Source organism: Chinchilla lanigera, unplaced genomic scaffold (genome assembly GCF_000276665.1).
Source record: "Chinchilla lanigera isolate Chin_1 unplaced genomic scaffold, ChiLan1.0 scaffold00024, whole genome shotgun sequence".
NCBI lineage: Eukaryota > Metazoa > Chordata > Mammalia > Rodentia > Chinchillidae > Chinchilla > Chinchilla lanigera.
Genome location: NW_004955425.1, coordinates 26,282,923 through 26,306,240, shown reverse-complemented (window position 1 = coordinate 26,306,240; position 23,318 = coordinate 26,282,923). Strand labels below are relative to the sequence as shown.

At 42.6% G+C, this 23,318-nt stretch overlaps 1 long non-coding RNA gene across 2 annotated transcripts in view; it reads right to left on the bottom strand.

Moving 5' to 3' along the window:
- Positions 1-23,318, bottom strand: part of LOC102004298 — a 156,020-nt gene that overhangs the window by 66,623 nt on the left and 66,079 nt on the right. The gene's annotated exons all lie outside the window — the stretch shown is intronic.

Genomic DNA, 23,318 nt, shown 5'->3' with positions numbered 1-23,318 from the left:
TCCTCACTCGTGTGGAAGCACCACGCACAGGCTGTTTAATTCAGCTGTTTGTGGAAAGATTGCACCAACCACACCCTTAGACAGAAGGAATACAATACGTTACTTATTTTGTATCTACAAAGCTAAGCAATGTGGAGAAAAACAAGCTTGCTTGGTCACGTTCATGAGGATAAAGGAAGACACTACATAATAACCTCAGACCAAATCCATGTCAATCAGACAACATTCAAAATAATGAGACAGTATTTGAATCCTCGAGTTGAATGCTACTGAACGAGTCACACCAGTATCCATAAGAAAGGGGCTGTTTATTGGGATGGCTTGGTCTGTCAGTCAGGGTGCCCCTATCCTTGCCTACTTTTCTCTCTGCAGTTCAGCTGCTTTATCTTTAAGAGTAGACTCCTTTTTAGTAGGTATAATGTTCTTGGTGGGGATATTTCTTTTAGTTATTTTTATTCTTGCCACCATATATAATTCAAATCTTTGTCCTTGGTTGGCAGCCAGTAAATAGTTCCTGAAAGAACAAATAAAAGAATGAAGTACAATTTATGATATGTCCCATCACCACTGAGAAAACGCAAGGGAAGATTTACAATCACAGATAACAAACACAAGAACTTCTACTCATGATAAAGTAGACATTATTATTTTATCAATATCCCAGAGAATTAAATTTGTGCAAAGAATACTTATTTAGTCATTTCAATAAAATGAACAGAACTTCCATTGCCCATCAGCTTAACCATGAACTTGCTGAAATAACTGTGTTTTCTGGTGGCCCTAATGGCCATTTTGTGGGCAGGGTCCAGTATGACTTAGTGGTGACCCAGCATTCCTCTTGGGAACCCAAAAAAGGGGGAAGCGGAAGCAAGGCTTCAGCTGTATTTGGTGTAATCAAGAGCATATTAGCTGAGAGCTAGCAGACCCTGGTTTCTCTTCACGTTTGGAGAGGGCTTTCCGTCTTCGCGGTGTGCCCTCCCTCTCAGGACAATCCACAGAGCAGAGACGTGGCAGGAGGCTGTGTCAGGACAGACTGGACTGCTATCTACTGGTGCTAGGTCCAGACTCTTCCCTCTCTGCCACCCTCTAAATTGCAGCTCCCTTGCCAGAAGGGAGACTAGAAGAAAGGAAAACAGCTGCTTTGCCTGCTTTTTTGAGTGCTGCCAATGGCAGCAGAACTATGACCAACAACTATGGGCTCTAGCAGCTCTGAGGGTGACCCTGAGCTCTAGCAATATCAAACCTGATTTCTCCAGGATCAAGACATAGCATCCTGAGTTCCATTTCAGAGGAACCACACAGACCCAGCTACAGCTGTGGCAATGACCACAGCAGCGTCTTTGTGCAGCTCAGCAGAGAAGCTGAATCTGCAGGCTCCAAGCCAGGCCACAGCCTGCTTCCTTGTCTCCGGGGACCACCTCCCCCTCCCTCTGTTCTTGCCCTTCCACCGTGACCCTTGTACCCTTTTTTCCCCCATTAATCTATTCTGCATGAAATACCTAGAGTGGCTTCCATCACCCTGTCTAGATATTGGCCCACACATGGGGAGCCACAGCCCCACCTCTCTCCCAGGGCATCCTGAAGGGACTAAGGGCTCCTGCTTCTTGAAGATGATCAGGAAGGAAGAACCACAGCAACTGCTCTGTCTTGTAGAATTCAACTCTGTTATGAATTTCCTGAAACTGAACAAGCCACTCTTATGTCCACAAACCCATGCCAACCTCTGCATGTTAGGTACTGTGATGCTCCACCAGACACCCCTCAGGAGCAAAGGACTTATTCCTGCAGCTTCAGGATTGCTCCCAAGAGATGGTCTCCAGCTATCACAGCTCTTTAGATTTTGCCTTTGCTGAAGAAAACTGCTCTACGGGAGGTCACAGCTCTTTCCAGAGCCCACGCCAACCAAGGACTGGCTGACAGGAAGGTTTGAAGGCCCAAATGTGAAGGGCCATCCACTCCAAAGCTGCCCACAGAGCCTACTGAAGCCGCGGCTGGGAATCTATCACAGCTCCACCTCTGCCTCTTCCCACAGGGGCCCTTCTGCCTTGTCTTCTCATGTGTTCATCCTCAGACACCCCAGTCCCTTCCTGAGGGTCTGCTGCCAAGGGGACCTTGTGATGTTGTTTTGGGTGTCAGCTTGACGGAACTAAGGGCATGTACATAGCTGGGAAAGCATTGTTTATTCTTAGTGCTTCAGTAGTCACTCAGCCAATCCCTCTCCTGCTGGAGGGGAAGCCCAGGTAGTTCACCAGGAGGTTCAAACAACTGAGTTGCCCCAGGTGGACTGTGAGATGCTTCTAGAAGAGCTGGCATGTGAGCCAGGGGATTGGGTGGAGAAGAGATGCCCTGACCATGTGCTGGCATCATTCAGTCATCCTGAAGACCCGATGGAGCAAAGAGACAGAGGAAGGGAAAACTCACCCTGGTTCTGGAACAGAGACACCCTTCTCCTCCTGCCCTTGGGTGTCCGAACTCCAGGTTCTCTGGCTTAGGACTCCCACCAGTGGTGTCTTGAGTTCCCAGGTCTTGTCCTCAGGCTGAGGGTTACACCATCAGCTGCCTCAAACTCAGCCACTTTTGACTTCCCCTGTTCCCCAGCTTGTCCTTCACCTTCGTGCCATGTGAGGACCCCATGTTCCCCTTGGAAGCCCACAGCAACAAGGCATTATCTCAGCAGCAGCAGAGAACAACCCTCACAGTCACTGAATGTGTGGCTACCTTGATGTTGAGCTTCCCAGTCTCCAGAAGGATGAGAAATACATTTCTTTCCTTTGTAAATTACTCAGGCTCCGGTACTGTGTTATAGGGGCATAGGCAGACTAAGGTGTGTGTTTGTAGGACTGCCATAGTGATTACAGACTATTCCCTTCCAAAGGATTGGAGGACGAGAATAAGGTCTGTCCCAGGGCTCTCACCTTGCAAGAAGATGACTATCTTCATGTTCATGTGACATTTTCTGTGTGAGTCTGTCTCCAAATACCCCCCTTTTAAAAGGATACCAATCACGTGAGTCCAAGGCTCACCCTAATTGTCTTAGTTACTTTACTGTCACTAGAACAAAATTCCCAGCACCCTCAACTTATAGGAGGAGAGATGTATTTTGGCTCCAGTTACAGCCCATAGCTGGCTGGCTCCAAGGCGGAAATGGGATGGCAGACGTGACCATGGCAGAGGAAAGGGCTCTCGACCTAGGGCAGCCAGAAAGCAGAGAGAGAAGGAAGGAGTGGAGCACGAGAACATACCCTTCCAGGTCACACCCCAGTGACCCACATCCTCCGACCAGGCCCCACCCCCTAACAACACATTTAGCTCCTGAACTCATAAATAGATGAATTCATTGATGAGTATAACACCCTATGACTTAATTACCTTCCACACACATGAGAATCTGGGGGCCATTTTAGATCTGAACCATAGCATTAATGACCTTAGTTAATTTTATTACCTATATAAAGATGCATGCGGTCTCCAGACAAGTTCACACTCTTACGCAGGAGGGGATAGGGTGTCAAGATATGAAATCAGGGGGCATGGAGGAGAAACCATATTTTCCATAACATGACTCAGCCTGCAACTATATACGATAATGTTTGCAACCAGGAAGAGTGGGTGTGAACCTGCCACCTTTCAGAGCCTTCCCTTGGATCCAAGCTCAGTTATCTGAAGGTATTTTATTAAAGGGTCTGCCAATCCAAAAGTAGGGAGAGTAAAATATGCCTAGAAGGGTTACACATGGGTTCCCCAACACAGGTCAGCAGTATTTAAATCAGGAAGCACAGAACCTGATTCCAGGACTAGAGAGAAACCTGAACTGCAGAGTCCATTGGGAAATATGGATTTATAAGAAAGCTATTTATTACGCATAGCTGGGTGATGAGAAATGTGGCCAATATATTAACCTCTCTGGAAGGTGTCTGGGAATCAAACATAATTAAGCTTTTATGTTCTCTCTTCTCAAAATTAATACCAGTAGGGTGATGAGTAAAGATGGTATGAGGAAGACTCTGGCAGAGATGAGTTTTTCACTGGAGGAGGATGGATCATATTTGTTTAATTTACTGACAGTTATTAAATGGCTTCTCTGGTTTTATTCTCACATACACATTGCTTTTGTCTTAAGCTGGAAATACACACATGCATTGTGTAGAAAGTGTTATTGTAGTAAAAAGCCTTACGGGTCAACATTTTGTTCGTAGGGACAGGACAGCAGGAAATGTGGCTGTAGAGAAATGTATACACCAATGGTTAGCAGCAACTCGAAGCCAGCCAGCACTTTGGAAATCAAACTGGTGTTACAGTCTGTATCTGGAGCCATCAAAACCATGTTGAGATGGGGCATTTGAAGGAGCACAAACAGGCAGGATTACAATTTGGCCCTGGGCCCTCAATCCCAAGAACACTGGCCTCAAAAACATCAGAAAGCCGTGGAGGTCTGAGAATGGAGTGCAAATGTGCTCATGTGCCAAGAAAACCTGAGACGGCTATTTTCACAGCATATTGGGGCTTGGCCAGCTTCCAGAAACCGTCAGCAAAGTAGCCTGCCCTGATACTTCAAAGGACAAACTCGCACTGATAAATCCTGCCCCACACTTTCTGTAGCACACACTTAATCTTGAGGTATATAATACCACACCAGTGAGTCACTGGGCTGGAGTCTCAGGCCTGTCCACAGGATGGGGAGAAAAAAAAAAAAATGTCTCCCACATCTGTTGTCTAGGGCAATTCCCTTCACTCCCCAAAACTGCACACATACCAAAAAAACCAGAAGAATAAAAACTGTCACAGGACAAGTGAGTTATAGCCTGGTTTACCTGTGCAGAGCCCTTCCACAGAACTATGACAAGCTCAACCCACCATTTTTCATTTCCATGTTTTATCACATTTTGATAAAATTCACCAGACAGGGTAATCAATCTGCCATATTCCCTGGATTGAGCTCAGATGTCTCAAGAGGCCTCTCAGCCAGGAGACAAGCTTTTCTCTGACACACTCACACCTTTCTCAGAAGCTCTGCGACTTCAGAATTATATTAAATATAAATTAAATTTCAGCAGCTATTCCCAAGAATATCTGAAACAGCAACTATCAAGCCTAGGTGTCAAGGAAGAGGAGAAAGCAATAAGAGAATGCCAAGGTCAAGGGTAGAGGCTTTCCTTCTTCACAAGGATAAGGGAAGATGGATAATAATAATTCCTTTGCTAGAAATTACACCTTGTCTGAAATGCTTCTGGGCTGCCTGGCAGCACAGCCATCCAGTAGACCTCCCCATGTGGTCATTCAGCTGTGGTCTGGAAGGATGGTAACAAGGATCTACAACTAGTGTTAAAACAAGCAAGTCAACAAATTCAGTGACTGCACAGAAACTAGAGGATAAAGTCTTTAGAAATGCAATTCGGTGTATGCATGTGACTGTGGATTCATTTGGGCACCTTTCTGTGTACGCACATGAGCATGCACGCACGCACACGCACACACACACATGCATACTTCCCCTCTACAACACTTCTAAGGCCACACTGCATAAATCCTAAGAGTTATCATTCTAGATGATGTGCACAAAAGTCCTTTCCAGAAGGCACCTTTGGTTTCTGTGGAATTCCAACTTCCTTGTCACTCTAGTTCTCACTGGTCTCTCCCAGGGTACCAGATACAATCCGCTTTGACTCTGGCTGGCAAGCATCTGAGAACAGGCCTTACCACCACATCTGTCAATGAAAAAGAAAATGAGGAGCTACCAGTTTATCTCTTTATAGGTGCCAGTAAAACCCCCGCTCAGAACTTGAGTCAACAAGACTGTTTCAGAAGGGGTGGCCAACACTGTGGCTTTTCACTGGCTAGGGCCACTTCTTTGCATCAGCTAAGAACTAAAACCTGTTCAATTTTATGTGAGTCCCTCTATAAATCTTATTGAGCAATCTCCTGCATATTTGCCACCCTGACGTGTGGAAAGCGAAACTTGGTAAGCCTTATACTGATTTGCCAAGATAAGGAACCTCGGCCAGAGTCAGTCTGTGGCAAGAAGTACTTGAGGCCCCTCAGGGAGTTTCAAACAACCCAAACCGCAGGCAGAGGTAGAAGAGGATCACACTTCTCCTCAAATACCTCCCGAGCCTAGGATGCTGCCACCTGTCGGGGCAGAGAGGTGGTGGACACTGAAGTGACCGCCTAGATGCTGGTAAGAACATCTACCGAGGGAAACTCTGGATGGGGAATTTTAAATCCTGGGAAAGGAGAGTGTTACAGTTTGGATCTAAAATGTCCTCCAAAGTCTCGTTTGTTTGGAAGGAGATTGGCATATGCAGTGCTAGGCTCATCCAAGGATTCATCCTTTGGTGAGTTCTGTAGTTGCATGTGCTGTTAGCAGTTAGGGCCTGGTTGGAGGTAAATGCTGGGAGTGTGACCTAGAAGATATATTCTTATCCCCAGCTCTTCTCTTCTCTCTCTGATCCCAGGTTTTTCCTCCATCATGTCCTTCTGTCATGCTGTTCCTGCCTTGGAGCCAGCCAGCCATGGACTGAACCCTCTGGAAACTGTGAGCCATGTAAATTCTCCTCTTTTAAGTTGTGAGTGTTGCATATTTTGTCCTGCTGATGAGAAACTGGCTAAGGCAGAGAGTCAAGACAGAGAGACAGATAGAGGGCATACTGCCCAGCCCTCTTAAAGAAGAGGAAAGCACGAAGTTTTCCAGCACTAAGGTTTGCATTTGCAGCAGTTATTTTAGGTAGCTCTGGTGCAGCAAAAAGCCCACCTAACTGAAGTTAGAAAATTAGGTCCAAACCTTCCAAACTGTACAACTGATACCTCCCAGAACTTGAGCAAATTAGTAGGTTTCTCTGAGCTTCGTTCTTTATAAAGTAATCATGATGACTAAATAAAAATATTACATACCAAAAAGGTATATGCTATTAATTATGGGTTTATTAAGCATTTCTTGTGTATGTGTTCATTTCAATTTTCTTTAATCAAAATACTGGAGGCTGGGTAATGTACAAAGGAAAGATGTTTACTTAGCTCACATTTTTGGTGGTTCAAGAACATGGCCCCAGCATCTGCTCCCTTCTGGTGAGGGCCTTCCTCCACTATGTTACATAGCAGAGGACATCATGGCCAGGATGAGAGGATGAGAAACACACACACACACACACACACACACACACACACATATACAGAGAGAGAGAGAGAGAGAGAGAGAGAGAGAGAGAATGAGGTGAGACAAAAAGCCAGAGATTAGGGAGGGGCTGGTTTTGCTCTTTTACAGCAACCTTCTTACAAGAACTAACTGGGGCCCCCATGAGCAGTACTTCAATCCCTTCAAGGGCAGAGCCTTCTGTGACCTCTCACTGGGTTCCACTCTTAAAAGTCCCACCGCCTCTTCACATGTTAACACTGACAACCAAACTTCCAACACATGATGCCTGGGGGGACACTCCCAAACCATGTGTAAGGCATATCCGATAAACAGTAAGTACCTAGGTACTTGGTCTCCAGTCTGTTTCTGTGAAGAACAGAGACTTTTTCTGAGAAGAGACCCATAGAGAGTGGAGACTGAATAATTTGCCCAAGGACACAGTGAAAATATGGCAGATGCATAAAACATAGTTTGGTTATTTTATCATTTTAGAATTAAGCGAGCTTCAGCTACCACTATGTGCATGATTTTTCAATCCAGTGGTAATATTGTTTTTTTTGAATGACTGGTGGCAGAACAAAAAACTGATAAAAAGGTTCACCCAGGATAGCCATCATGGGCTGATAAATCTAGAAGACTGACCAAGCCGGCAGTGGCATTTTATTATGTTTTGCTGCTTTGTTTTGCTTTCTTAGTAACCATGAGCCTTGCAAGCACAGGGAAACTGGAGCGGCTTGTTCTCCCAGCCTCCTGGTACTGACTCTGAGGGGAACAAGTGGTGTGTGTGCTGCCGAAGGTGGCATGGGTTTAGCAAATGGGAGGAGAGAAGAGGACACAGAAAGATGGCATGTTCACCTGAGGTGAAGACAAAGCTTTGAAAACATACCATTCCTTTACAGAGGAAGCAGATTTCAGTTTTACAGGAGAAAGACTGACAAGAATTCTAGACCAGCTGTTCCAAATGGAAGAGGTAACTATTCAGCCAATAAGGTCTCCATCTCCACAAGTGCCCACAAGAAAGCTGCTGACCAAAGTTAGCAGATCTGCGTCAGAGAATCCACACCACCACCAGCAGCACCCTCATTGCCCCTGCCTTTGCTCAGCATCAGGAGAAAGAAGAGTAGGCTAGCTGCAGGTCACCAGCTTCTCAGAGCCTCATCCCTGCTTCTCGAAGATGAAGGGGATCAGCCACACAGAATGAAGTAGGGGATGCTTCAAATTTCTTAATGTTCCAAAATTCTAAGATCTCTCATCATGTCAAGGAAGCTACTTTGGAACTACTGTAAGAATAATAACTAGAACCCCAAACAAGACTTGGTTCTGGCCAACCATAATATTCCTATAACTTTGTAGTATGTATTGCCTTTCAGAGTGGCTCAGAAAGAAGGGATGTTTCAAAATCCCCACACTTGTCTTTTTCTACCTTCCTTTCTCCTTCATTTTATCATCATTATTGTCGTTATCATAATTACAGTGGGCGTGTGTTTCTGTAAGGGTGCCTTACACAGGCACTGATCCTACTGACCTCATAACAGGAAGTAAACTAAGTGTCCAGAATTCCAAGCACCCTCACACGCATAATAACAGGGACACCATGGAGTACTTGCCCACCAATAGAGTGCTCCACATCACCCCAAGAGTTTCCAATGATGGACAGAGGGAAGAGACTCTCGGAGCACAAGCTGGTATGTTCAGTTAATGTGACTCTACCGCTATGACCCCACGTAATTGGCTCAGGCATGGAAACCTGATCCAACAGTGGCCTGTCTCTGAGTTGGCGTGACATAAAAGCCACACCCAGCAAAGACAATGGGGATAAATGAAAGCACTCAGGTTCTTCTCCCAAAGCCTAAGTGAGAACCATAGGGACATTCATGGTTTGGAAGGTGTGAAGGAAGGAGAAGCTAAGAGCAGCAGGTGACACAGACAAAGCACAGGCAGGCGGAAGCTAAGAGCAAGCCTGGAGCATGTGCTAGAAAGCAGAAACATGTGATACATGGAAGAGAAGATGAGATGAGTAGCTGGGTCGTCATGTGAACAGTAGAAAGTTGAAAAACTCCTGCTGCTCCAGGGCAACAAGATAACCCAGTTCCTAAAGGTGCTTTTGATCCATAACCTCCCAGTTCCTGCTGTACATTCCACTCTCCAGGAGACTTGACTCCTGGTAATTTCCCATGAGGTGTGGTACTTATTTCTGTGTACATATTTCCATCAATGAGTCTCCATTTCTTCACTGCAACCTGAGTCCATATTTCATTGCTATTATCAAGAAGCATATTGAGTATAAAACTCCAGCCATATGGATTCATCTGCTGAGCAATGTCCTCAACTTGTGCACAATTCCATGAAAACTTCTGTTCTGGGAGATTCTAGGGTCCATCCATTTTTATTGACTTGACCCTGTGCCTGTTAAAAATTCTCTAAAGCCTTTTATTTCCACAAACACTGTTGTACTCTGCTGCTCTGCTCCCTCTGCCTCTAGCCACCCAGAACTAAAAGCACTGATGCTGTCATGTTATACATGGCTTAAAGACAACGATATGTTGTGAAACCTACATCACTATATGAACATTATAAAATATACTTACACAAACCTAGATGGCATAGCCTCCTACACACCTAGCATGCACAACTGCATGTGCTATATTTTTATACAACTGGTTGTGCAATTAATTTGCCTATGCCACCATCACCATAAACACATGAGTGATGCTCATATTAGGACATCACTAGGTTTTGTGAACTTTTTAGCTCCCTTATAATCTTATTGGACCAATGTGGCATATTTGGTCCACTGTTGCCCAAAACATCATTACAGAAGGCATAACTGTACTTCAGCTGACACCTTCCATTTGTACTTTTCCAGACAGATTTTCCAGGTCCTTTTCCAACTAGTTTCACCTACATTATCCCTTTTGAACCTTGCAATGACCATAAGAGGTAACAATAGTTATAATAACAATACCTAAATTTTAGCAGTACTATATAATTAAAGACAATTTTCACATGTATAATCAGTTGATTAGATCTTTTTAACCCTGCTTGCCTCTTTTTACAAAAGAGGAAACTGAAGTTCAGGGTGACCAAAAGATCCATGTAACCTCACACAAGAATGGTTTCTACTGGGATTTACAAGCTCCACTTCAGTACAGAAATGCTCTATGGTCTTTTTTTTTTTTTTTTTTTCCACCAAAAACACCCAGGAACTGTTCTTAGATGTGTCATATGGCACTGGACAGTGTCTTATCTGTATTTATTAAATCAATTATCCTTTAGGTTTAATATGTGCCATGAATGCGACAGTGGTCTTACCACAAGGCTGGGAATAGCTGCTTAACATGAAAACTCACCTTTATCTTCCATATATGCACTAACAACTCATTAGTGTTCCTTTGCCGCACAGATGTAGTCATTTTCAGCCATTTAACTTGATAAATTTGTCTCCCAGAACCTGACACAAAGTCTTTAAAGTCTTGCCATGTACAGGGGACTTTTTTTTTTTTTTTTTTTTTTTTTTTGGGTTTTTTTTTTTTTTGGTTTTTCTCCGGTACCGGGAACCGAACTCACGACCTTGCGCTTGCCAGGCAGGCGCTTTTGCCGCTGAGCTAAATCCCCAGCCCCGAGGTTTTGTTTTGGTTTTTTGTTTTGCTGGGTTTTGTGTTTTGTTTTGTTTTGTTTTTGTTTTTGTTTTTGATGCCAGAAAATTGATACTTTCATGACTTGTGAGTCAAACCAGCCTGCTATAAACACACTGTACATTTGTTTGTAGAATGGAATGTTGAGATCATTTTGGTTTGAGAGAGGGAGCAGGAGGAGCTTAAGGTATAAATTATTCTTTGTTTTTATCTATAACCAATGTGGTTGCTATAATGATAGCGCATGATACTGGTTATTTTACCGCTCCTTAAATGAGACCTTGACATTCACTACTTCATCTTGCTGTCACTTGAAAGCCAAGGGAGTTAAAATTTTTTTGCCCTGGTAGCTGTTGCTTCCAGGCACATAGATGGCTGATGCAATTTATAATGGTAACTCTGGTGATTAGAGCAGCACTGAACATGGATGAAATAAGTAAGATGCAAAAAAGAGTGAGGTGGAGTCTGCAGGACTCCTCAATTGTGTCTGAATGACTGCAGAGAGAAGTGTTTAGATGAAAAGTACAAGTCCACAGCACTTGGATACCATGCTATCAAGCAAGACTTTCTTGTTAATATCAAATATGGACTCAGATTCTTCCAAATGTAGTATTCTGGGCACGTACCAATCAGATCTGAGTATAAGATGAAAATTATTTGCCACTTAAAATACAGATGATCCCTGGTAAATAAGCTGTCCAAGATTAATCTTGATCCCATGACAATTGGCCCTACAACATGGTTCAGTGATAACTCGATGACATGGGCAGTACTGAGAAGGTAACAGTTCAAAATGTGTCCATCATCCTATGCCATAAATGTGCACTTGACCCTGCCCCATTCTTATAGGGAACTCCAATTAAGGCCGTTCAAGTGCCACACTCCAATAACCCTGGACGGCTGTTCCCCCAATACTTCACATGGTTCCGTGCTTCCGTGCCTTCATCCCCTCCATTTCTCTGCCTGGAATGCCCTTTCTCTTGTAGATGATTAACAAGTGGTCCTGATGCATCAAGACTTCAAAATTAAACATTACCAACAAGCTTAACTCCCTCCCTCCCTATCTTGACCCTTGTCAGTGCCAATGAAAGAATCACTTCTTTATGTACTAACAAAGTACTTTGCCCATTTCTCAGTTATTCACTTATTACACTAGTATTACTACTATGAGTACTACAACAACTACTACTACTACCACCACCACAACTGCTACTACCACTGCTGCCTTTGTATCTCTCTCTCTAATAAACTGTATGTGTCCTAAGGACAGAAATACTGTCTTCAATCCCTTAGCACATAGGAAATGCTCAGATTGTGGTAAATGAGTGTGTAGAATAATCTTTGCAAACATTAAGATGTGAATATATGCTAAGAGTCAGATGCAGTCTTCCCCCAACCCCGCCTTGTGTTTGTGTCTGAATCATTTGAAGACAGTATCTCTAACTCTCTCCCCTTTAAAAGACAAATCTCTGTACTAAGACATTTTTGGCTTCCTTTAGAGGATCATTTAAGAGTGCTTTTGGCTGCACAACAAAGAAAACCTGACAAACCAGTTTAAACAAACAGGTATTTGTTTTCTCACGTGAGAATCTGGAAGAAAACGCCTGCTGATGTTGACTCAGTGGTCCATTATTGTCAGAGCTTTATAATTGTATCAAATTATAACCTCAAGATGGTTCCTAAAGCTCTGTGGATAATTCCAGTATTCAAGGCACAAAGAAATAATGGAGAGAAGGGTTCCAGCCATATCTGCTTCTTCTCCAGACTTCTTCCCAAAGCTCTTCGGCCAACACTGAATCATAGGAGTGCTGGGATCCATACCTATAGAGGTCAGAAGGGCTGGGAAAACTGGAACAAATTATCCAACCTGACTTAGGTCACATGTGATCCTTCACTAGGGCTGGGCATATGGCTCCCAAACAAGTATTTCTGTGGTAAGGAGAAAGGAGAAGTAGATATTAGACCCACAACTAAGCTATCAGGAAATACATCTGTGGCTTAAGAACAAAGCACTATATCAGAATGAAAATGAATTAGCATCACTTAACATGAATCTTGGGATTCCATCCTAAAAGCCCAGTGAACATGCTCCCTACTTCTTGCCTGACTATGGGCTAATGCTAATGGCTCTGCTTGTGTGACAGTGACCCTAGTAAGGACTCAGCACAGATCCCTCAGACAGGAAACCTGCCCAGACTTACTCAAATTCCAATTTTATATCATAATGAAACTTTATGACATTACAATGGACCTCTGGAAAGGTACAGATACACTGGAGGTGGAATATTAATTGACACCACCATTTTGAAAATCCTTTTGGCAATACCTGGTTATTGTAAAATTATTTTTCCAGACATTTTTTGTCTGTGGACATTTATTAAAATAAAACTAATATCTGCCTATTAAAATGTCATTTGAAAACATACAGAAGTGGCTTAGAAACAAGATATTGAGCAAGTTAAAAAGTTAGAAGAGGGTTCAAAATTAGTAGATTAATTGGATCTGATCAACACCTTCTCCAAGCCTGAGAGTCAGAATAAAAATTTAATTTGGAGTATTAAGTGGTTGTAGAATTTGTTCTTTTTGACTACAAATATTGACAAAGTCTCAGATTATACCTGATACAATTTATAGAGGCAAAACTGGATGACAACAGGAAGAAGCTAACAAGATGAAGGTAAAATTTATGACTTTGCTCCCCAAGAGAGGAGGACAGGCCACGCCACGCAAGGGCCTGCAAAGCAGCAGGGTGATGAGGAAAGAGAAGACAAAAGCAAGGGGAGCTGAGGACACCACTTTCTTGGGGTTTCCTGGGGAAAGACAGAGCGAAGTGAACAGCTTGGTCTCTGCCAGTGTGAGTGGAGTATTAATTGACACCACCATTTTGAAAATCCTTTTGGTGAGGATTGACCGTGGGGTAGCCACGGTCTCAAACTACCTGAACTTAAACCCAGCGGTGATTTAGGGCAGGGGAAATATTGGCTTGAGAGTTTGATAAGGATGTGGTTGAAAGTGCAGACTGTGGATTGATTGGTTTGTATAAAAAGTGTGCTCCTCGCTGAGTACTTTACAATCTCCAAGAATGAGTAGCCATGGGAAGGGCAGTCTCACCATAGGGCTGTAAGGTCCCCAGGTAGTACAGCATCAAAAATACAGAAAATAAGAAAATATGATGAACATCATTGGACCTGTGATGAGTGGATATAAGACATGCACAGGGTCTAAGAAAACAGAGCACATTACTCATGTTGAAGATACCTCTGATCCAATCATTTTATTTCCAAATAAAAGCTCTGGAGAAACATGTGCATTATGAACCACATCCAAATGTTCGTATCAGTAGGTAAATAAATACCCCATGAGAATAAGCATATCACTGCACATTTATACCCTGGGATATGAGTGGCAATACAAACAAATAAGTTAGAGATACACTTTCCATTAATAAAGCTCATAAACAATATAAAGTAAAAGGCATGAGTACACAAAAAATATATGCTATATAATTTTCTTTATATAAAATTCCAAAGTAGACAAAACCAAACTTCAGTTTCGAGATGTCATGATATACAAAAAGGAAAGCGGGGACCACCATAGAGGTCCACACAAAGCCGTTGCTTCTAGGTGGACAGGATGTGGGGAGAAAGTGAGAGGAATACTTCCGGGGTGCCACTAATATCCCAGTCCTTAACAGGGAACTTGCTCTTCATTATTTGCTATCCTGTATTTTCCCATATGTATCTTACATTTATTGATTTTTAAAGAGATAAAATAGAAAATGAGAGCAGACATTTTCTAAATAGAAACTCATACTTAAGAAATTATCATTAACAATGTAAATAGCATCTTCTTGAGCCAAGAGTCCATGTCAATGGAGCTAAACTCTTCCTAAGCCATTTATTAAGTAGGCAACCCTGCTTCATCGCGTATAGCCTGCTGCAGCAGCTGCTGTGCAAGAAGAAAAAAAGACACTTCCTCTGTAGACCAGGACTCCTGCAGGATAAACTATATATTTATGAAAAATAAATTGATCCAGTATCTTTTGATAACTCTTAATTCTTTCTTTGTCTGGTCTGCCTTGAGCCAGGCCTTCAGAAATATAGTCCATATTGCTTGTGTTCTCCCTCCTGGGGGTCATTTCTTCCACAGAGGGAAATTTTAAAGCTGTTTCTAGAAGCCAACATTGACTGGCATTAGGACCGTGCATAATTTTTTATTTTTTTAAATAAGGAGGAATTGCAAACTTCCTTGAAGTTGGAAGGCAGATAGATGCATCAAGGGTAATTACATCCTGCCTACTTCGGGGCACCCTGTGGCCACAATTGGATACGGTCCCCCTTCTTCCTTTCTGTCCTGTATCAGTGTACTTTGCTGCTCTGTGCATTCAACAGCTGCCAGAGCCCTCCGCAGGCAGCTGCTTCAGGAGGCTGTGTGAAAGGAGTTTGATACCCCTGGCGCTTCACTTCGTCTCTAGGCTCTATTATATGCTCTGGTATAAAGGTAAAAAAGTAGCATTTGGCTGCTGCTTTTGTAAATGCCTAAGACCAGCATTTTATGAGAATGCTCCTGTTCTCAGGAGGTGATGGGGTAGACACCTATCTAATCAGCTGAGTGGCTTGAACTTTTGCCCTTGAACCAAAGAACTTGAACCTAAGCAAGTAGCAGGGAAGATGGGAAGCGGTACCCAAACCACCCTGAAATCTTCATGGTAAATCTAGTTCCTGAGTCAAGTGCATTATTCCTCTTGGTATTGGTAAAATCCCTTAGAAAAGGGAGGGGTGTTGAAGGGAGGGGCAATGAGGTGAAGGATTTTTGTTCTGTTCTGTTTTGATTCCTGATAGAATTTACTTCACATTGGGGAAGAAAGATTTTGTAAGAGAGAGATCTTCTAGGAACATAGAGAAAGGGATGATAGAGAAGTACATACTCAGAGGCAGCCAATACAGAAGAAAACAGAGATGGAGAAGGATGTGAAATGCAAAACCAGACTAAAAGAGATACCAGCAGACAGTGGACAGGAGCTTCCCTTACTTTCCTCATTTGTTTCAGGGTCGGATGTCAGAACGGAACTCTAAGCATTCTCTAGAGTGATGCTGTCCTTAAACTCGTTTAATTACTGCAATGGATCGCATGCTTCCCACAAACAGCCTTGTTCTCACTCGCCCTAACTTCTAATGGGCTGTAAGTACGGCCTTTAAAAACTAACCCCGGTTTGATGTGGATTTGTGTTCACATATGTTAATGACATGCCAGGAAAATAGATTAGCTGCTGTCTGCCAGTGACTCACTGCGCCTTCCATTTTACCACTCACTGGCCTAGCCTGGCCCAGTCAATTTTGACAGAGGACAGCACCCTGACCGTGTGCAAATCCAGGCTTTTATCATCTAAAAAGAGCATCTCCAGCAAAGGAGAGCATTAATAGCAGGAGCAGGAAGAGCTTCAGTTATTGTTTGGTAAGCAGTCAGATCCTGTGGGACTGCTCTGGGCGGGCAATGAGCAACTTCAGCAAGAAATAACTAAACAGCTTGAAAGAAAAGGGGCCAGGGGAGGGGAAGAAATGTGCTTCCAGGCAGCAAAAGAGTTATGGCATAATTAGCTCCCAGACAGTCTCACTGATGGTACCGCAGGGCTGCCCAACCCTCCCAGAGCTTCCTCCTCACCAGCATTAAACTTTAATTCAGTGTCAAAAGGGCATTCAAGGAAAAAGCATTTCACTGGGCAACAGGGAGGAATCAATGAACTTCACCGAGGAAAGCCCTCCATGTGGCCACTCACACTGGTACAGTTTGTAGAGCGGGTGGATTTTAAGGTGCAACTATTGGATTGTCTGAAATAGAACGAAGGAAGTCTGAGTCTCGGCCATTTGGGAGAGAAAATGATGGAAATATCTGCCTGATGCCTGGAGAAGTTATTTGTTTTGACTACTGCTGCTGCTATTTTCTTTCAGATTGGAGCTCCCAGGACTGGAAAACCAATGCCCTGAGCCGAGAAAAACCGTACACTTCCAGCAGCTGAGAGGCCCTGGGCTTTGGTTATCACACTGTTTTCTGGGGCAATCTGGGGATCTGTGCTGAGGCCTGGGAGACCTGTTATCCATGGCCTCCTTGCTATTTAACACCTAGAGAAGATCATTTTAGCACTCCTTCCTCTAGTCAGGAAATTATTTCTATCAATAACCTTGAAATAAAATTTTTTACAAGTGTGGCCAGGAAAGGCAGTGAAATTTTTCCTTTATTGTATTTGGTATGTGTAATTTTGCCAGAGAGAGATTATTTTATTCTATAATAAATTTATGTATGAAAGAAAAAACTGCAACTGTTTCTTGAGTTTTATAGTCAACCTTAGTTTGAACTTTGATCTTTTCTTCATAATACATTATTTTATATAAAAAAATTGTCTAACAATGTCTAAGAAAGTTTTTCTTCCTACACTTTTTAAAAATTTCCTAAGTTGTCCAGGGAAGGTTTGAATTTGCAATCCTCCTTCCTAAATCTCATAGCTTCCTGAGATTACAGGTGTGAGCCACCACACACAGTAGATTTTAATAAAATCCTTTTGACCGTGATGTTTCTGCTTTGGAGCTCGCTGACCATACTCTGAAAAAAGAATTTAATCAAACCACAATGTTTACAAAAAGCACAAATCAAGCACTATTAAATTATGGAATTGTAGTAATATTTTACTTACTAGATTTATTCTTTATTTTAAATGATAATTTTAAAAGGACATTCAATATTGATGATATTATAAAATACTTTATGTGTGAATTGATTTACACTTAACAAAAATATACCGCACTGTAATCAGTAAGCTTAACTGCCAACCGGATGGGCTTGAGAGTCACCTGCGGGGTTACTAGAGCACGCTTCTAGGTATGTCTGAGTGAGTCGTGGAGGTGTGTCCCCTTCTTCTCTGGTTCCTACCAGTGGCCTTCTGCTTTTCAATGGCAGAATCAGGGGTAAGTGAGGCTTGAGTTACGTCCTGAAGGGGGCACAGTACAGTCTATGGCCACTATGGGAGACAGCCTGGAACACCCTGAGTGAACATTTGCAGAGAAGAGAGGGCTGAGGACCCCACTGCCAGCAGCAGATTAAACCCACCTCTCCTGGAGTCTTTCCTGAATTCATATCAATCACCCCTTGTACACTGAGCCAATGCCAGGAAAGGGCTTCCACTGACTTGGGAAGTAGAGCCAGTTCCATCAGAAGGGTTCTAAGCAAGCTTGCTTATTTATCTTTTCCCTTTCTTTTCTTTCATCTCTTTCATTTGCATTCTTCTTTCCTTCATTTCTTCTTTTTCTCCTTTATATCCCCTCTTCTCTCAATTTCTGTCTGCCTTTTGCTTTTTTATTTCTTTTTTAACCTACTTCTTTAATGACATCTGTATGTTGGGTGAAATTGCTGGAGCTAACACATTAAATTCCAGAGAATTCCTCATCTGGGACCTTGTATATTACATGTAGCTCCAGAGGGCTGACGATTCCCTTTATGTCCTCTTTACTACAAGCTAGGGAACATCTTATGTATCTCTTTCTTCCCTCTGCTACATTTAAAAAAAAAATGATCATCTACCTTCCATATGGCCAGAGTTTGATAAGGTCTTTCTTGCTGCTTAGTACTGATTAGTATTCATTTATAACTGGCTTTGTAATAGTCTTACAGAATGCATATTGCAATTTCCAGGATCAAGCTATAGAAAGCTTTTGATCACATAAGTACAAGATTGGGCAAGAATGAAACTACAGTCAATCTTATTCTTCCTTTTTCCAGTGGTAAGGAGAGCTATTTTTGTCTCTTTTTGTTGTTTTACCTTTAAATATGGCCCAGGGTGGCAAGTAGGACACTGGCTTTGCCAGACTACCAGGGGAGGCTCCCCATCATTCATGCACAGGCCATGGTGGTACCACGGGAACTGAGAACCCCTCCAGCATCCAGCAGAAGCCAGGTCCAACTCCTGAGCTAAGAACTTTACAGACATTACACAGCGTATTCTTCATCTCCCCCACTAACCATGTACAAATAGAGCCAGAGAAGTTTTAGGGATTGTTAATCTAACAACCCCATTTTATTCTAACAAACATTTAAATAGAGCATTAGCATTTATAGAGCTTCCCCTAAATCTCATTTAATTCTCAAAACACCCCCTTAAACAAATATTCTTCACTTGCTTTTCCAGGAGAGAAAGATAAGGTCTAAAATGGCTCAAGTGATTAGCCTGGAGTCACACTGAACAAAATTGAAACTAGCCCTCAGCCTCCTGACACTTGGCTTAAAATTTTCAATCCTTTCTTTCTTATCTCTTTCCTTCCTTCTTCCATCTTTCCTTCCTTAAAAGAAATTAAAGATACACTGAAGTTCAGGGAACTCTTATACCATCAAACCTTTCCATTTCACTGATTTGTTGGGCTTAAAAAGGTGCCTCTTTGTCTTTATTTGCAACTTCCTGATTACTAGGAGGGCATATTTTAAATATGTTTATTTGCCACTTAGATTTACTTTCTGTGTTTGATTTGCATTTCTCTGCTCCTTGGTCCTTTTAAAAGTAGCTTCTTTTTTCTTGTATGCATTTTTTCACCTTAATATAGTTCGGACACTGATTATTTGCCTATTATAACTAGTGCAAATTCTCCTCATGACCCCCAGCCCTATCTCTCCAGTCTTCTCTTAAACCAAAGTTTTAAACTCAATATAGTGAAATCCATAAATCTCTTTCTCTATAGGGTGCACTGCTTTGCTGCTCTAAAGAAAAACTTTTCACTCTCTTAATGTAGAAGAAATTATAAGTGAAGGTATGGAAATTCTATATTTTGTTCTTGTTTTATAATTTTGTTTCTTATGTTTACTATTGTGTGTGGTATGAAAAAGAAATCTAATGATTTTTTTTCTACTTGAAGAATGTTTTCATCTGCGTGAATTCAATGTCATCTTTTCCTGACTGATTTCTAACTCCACTTTTAGCATACATGACCAAGTACCATAAGTGTATTGATCTGTTTCCTGGACATCTATGCTATTCCATTGATTTATTTTTCTACTGGGTTTCCTGTCAGCTTAGGTCTGTATATTAAAAATAATCTGTGTCTAGGCCTGCTGCCTCCTATCTCTTCACATCATTACTACTGTCCTGATGCCAAATAGAAACCTAAAATTTGAGAAGTTCCTAACACTTCATCAAGACAGTAGACCAGAAAGCGCATGGTCTGTCAGCTTCCATGCTGGAGACTCCACTTGGACTACTGAGAGACCTAGCTTTGTGTAGTGTGTTCCCTACAGTAGGAGCAAGAGTACATTCTAAAGGTAGTGAGCAAGGAGGAATGAGTCTTCTATTCCTGATCACTGTCCTATTAATATTTGTTGACAAAACATCCCAGTTTCTGATAATACAAGTATAGAAGGAAAACTGAAAAACTTCAGTTCCAGAATCATATTACTTTTTGGCAAACAACTCTGTTCACATTGTGTAATTATCTCTAGTTTTATTTGTATGGTTTTATTTGTCTAACTGTTGTGGTACTGGGAAGAAAACCGAAGGGCTTCACCTTGAGCTATATCCTCAACATTTTTTATTTTGAAAGAGCATCTTGCTAAGTGGCTAAGTTGCCCAGATTGGGCTACAATTTATAATCCTCCTGTCTTGGCCTCAGAGTGCTAGGATTTCAGGCATGGGCCTCTTTGCCAGTCTTAATCCACAGTTTATAGCATTTCACAAAGTTTACATTAGTCAGCTTTCCATACCCCAAATAGCCAAATTCCACAAAATTTACATTAGTCAGCTTTCTATTCCTCAAGATAACCAACTTGGAAGGAAGAAAGCTTTCTTTTGGCTTATGGTTCTGGAAGGTTCAGTCCATGGTCTACAATTTTTATTGCTTTTGGGACTATGGTAAAGTAGAAGATCATGGTATGAGGTAGGGAGCATGTGGAGGACCAAACCTGCTCATGTTGAGGCAAATGGGAATCAAAGACAGAAAGAGAGGAGATGAGAGTCCAAATATTCTCTTCAAGACCATGCCCTCAAAAATCTAATTCCTTCCAGAAGGTCCCACCACCTAAGTGTCCCACAACTTCTCAACAGCATCACAAACCAGGGACCAAACCTTCCATGCATGGACCTTTGAGGAACAGTCAAGGTCCAAACTATGGCAGAATTAAACTTTCTGTACTTATTTGTGATCTACAATCTAGCTCTTGGAAAAAAGGTCCCTCCAGCACATTTATGCATACCACTGGCAGAGAATGTGAGCATGGATCAATGAGCACCTGAAGTGAAGAAGAATAGATGGGACTTCTCCATCCCCACAGAAAGCCTGGACTGACTGTAGCAGCTCTCTCTTTCTCTTGCTCTCTCTCTCTCTCTCTCTCTCTCCTCTGACTGTGAAGCTGGATTAAGCCCAGAGGACAGGTAAGGGGCAGGGATGGGGACAGCTCAGAGATAGTTGTCTTATGGAGCCCAACTTTTAACCATCACCCAGCCCAACCATCATAGTTAGGAATATGAGTCATTGTTCTTAGTCAGTATTAAGAAGGAACTGGTAGGCTGGCCTGACAAAGTGCTTTTTAACTCAAACCACCAGGTTTAGTTTTCACATCCTATAAATCATAAAGTACCTAATCTGTAAAATTTTAAAACTCCTTCATGGCAGCTTCAAAACTATGCCACAGTCCCATCAGAAGATTATTTTCCATATCAGACTATAATTTTCTACTGCTGGACTTTCCCTGGGTGGTGGTATAGGGACGTGCTGACTTTCTGGTTCTGCCACTGAGGCTTTATGCCTGTTAAAACACTAACTGCACAGAGTCAGCAGGAGAAAATCACCATCTCCATATTGTTTGGACATACTTCCTTCCTTCTGCTTTTTCCCAAATGAAATTTTATGGAGAGATCATTGTATTCCTTCAAGAAAATGTGAAAATAGTTCTGATTTGTAGCCTCTTATTTATATAACTAAAATTATATATTGCTCAAATTAAATTTGAATAGAAAGTCAGTCAACTGTGCACCAAGGATATTTACCTTGTAAAATGTGTGCCTCTCTTACAGTCTGGCAGACATGGCTCTTTGGGTCTTCATTAAATAAAACAATTCTTTTTAAACGGAGAGTAATCCGGGCTATTCGCTCATTCAAAACAAGAAGTTGTACAGGATGAAAGAAGAACTCTCCTCCTTACTTAAAACCGTGCCAGAGCCTCCCTGTAACATCATCCCCCAAGTCCATGTCTAGGGATCACATTTTAGGTAATGCTGTGTTTGAGTAAGATTCTCTCTCTTCATCTAGCAATAAACCCCCTTGGACAGGATCCAGGACTAAAATCCCGGCATTGTATTATGCATAATAGCGGCTCATGTGTACGCAAAGTCCCAGGACAATTCTTCACAAAATTCTATTCTTTTTTCTTCCATTTTTAACATGCAGACTTGACAGGCATGCTTACATAATTGCTCTGTTTCTCCTGCTTTGTTGTAGTTGCATGTTTCAATGCAAACCCTTCCTCCTGAAAGATATCCATCCCCATGCTGGATCTATGCAATCTGTAGGTTATCTTCCTAGAATATAATACAAGAGCTTGGATCCAACTGGCCAACAAATACATTTGCTAAATGAGGCTTTCCTCAAATGTCACTCATTCATTCAACAAGTCTTTCCTGAGCGCCTCTTAGGCTCCGGGCATTGTGCTGCTCTGAATATAATAATGAATGACACACATGGTCAGGATTCCTGCTTGTGTGGTGGTTCTGATGCAGTGGGAAGAGAGTAACAGACAAACATCTAGTCACCCTTTGTGTTAAGAGGAGGGAGAAACAAAGAGGCTGCTCTGATAGAGAATGATACAATGGGGAAAGCTGCTACCTAGAATAGTGCAGGGAAATGTCTTGGAAGTATGACATGGAAGTGAAGTCCTAAAGAATGAGGAGGGCTCCGCCATTCAAAAGGCGGAAGGGAGCAAGCTGCAGAGGAACAGCAGATGGGAAGTCCTGTGAATGGCTGAGACCATCTTTTCTCACCAGCTCTGCCTCTACAGCCCTTGGGTCAGCTTGCGTGAGGCCACTGTGTCCTTTCTTCCAAGAAGCCTTCCTGCCCACACATGTGGCATTCTCTCTTCTACCACCGCCCCCAGCACTGCCTCTGTCTCCTACTCCCTCAGATGCTTGTGTTGTCCTCAGAGGGGTCCTGTGCTTAGACCTACCTCTCCAGCAAGCCCTGGAAACCCACTGAGGATCGTGGGTCCCTCTTGTTCCACATCTGCTGCAGCACTGGAGCAGAACTGACGAGGGTGGCACTGACATGAGCTGCAACATTAGGCCTAGCGGCACAGGTGAACAGCCCAGGCTAAGCTGTTTCCCCATCTGCATCTGCTCACATTAGATGAAATGCAAATAGATAGGGCCCATCTCTCTGTGTTCTGCTTAGCATTTATATGACACCTTTCACCACAGAGAAAATGAGTAAGTGGAAGCAGAAGTGGCTGTTCCATGTGCTCATCCCCAAGCGTGGCCATGGCCAAGCATCTGGTCCCCACCTGCCCCCTCGCCCACTTCCTCCCCAGGGCTC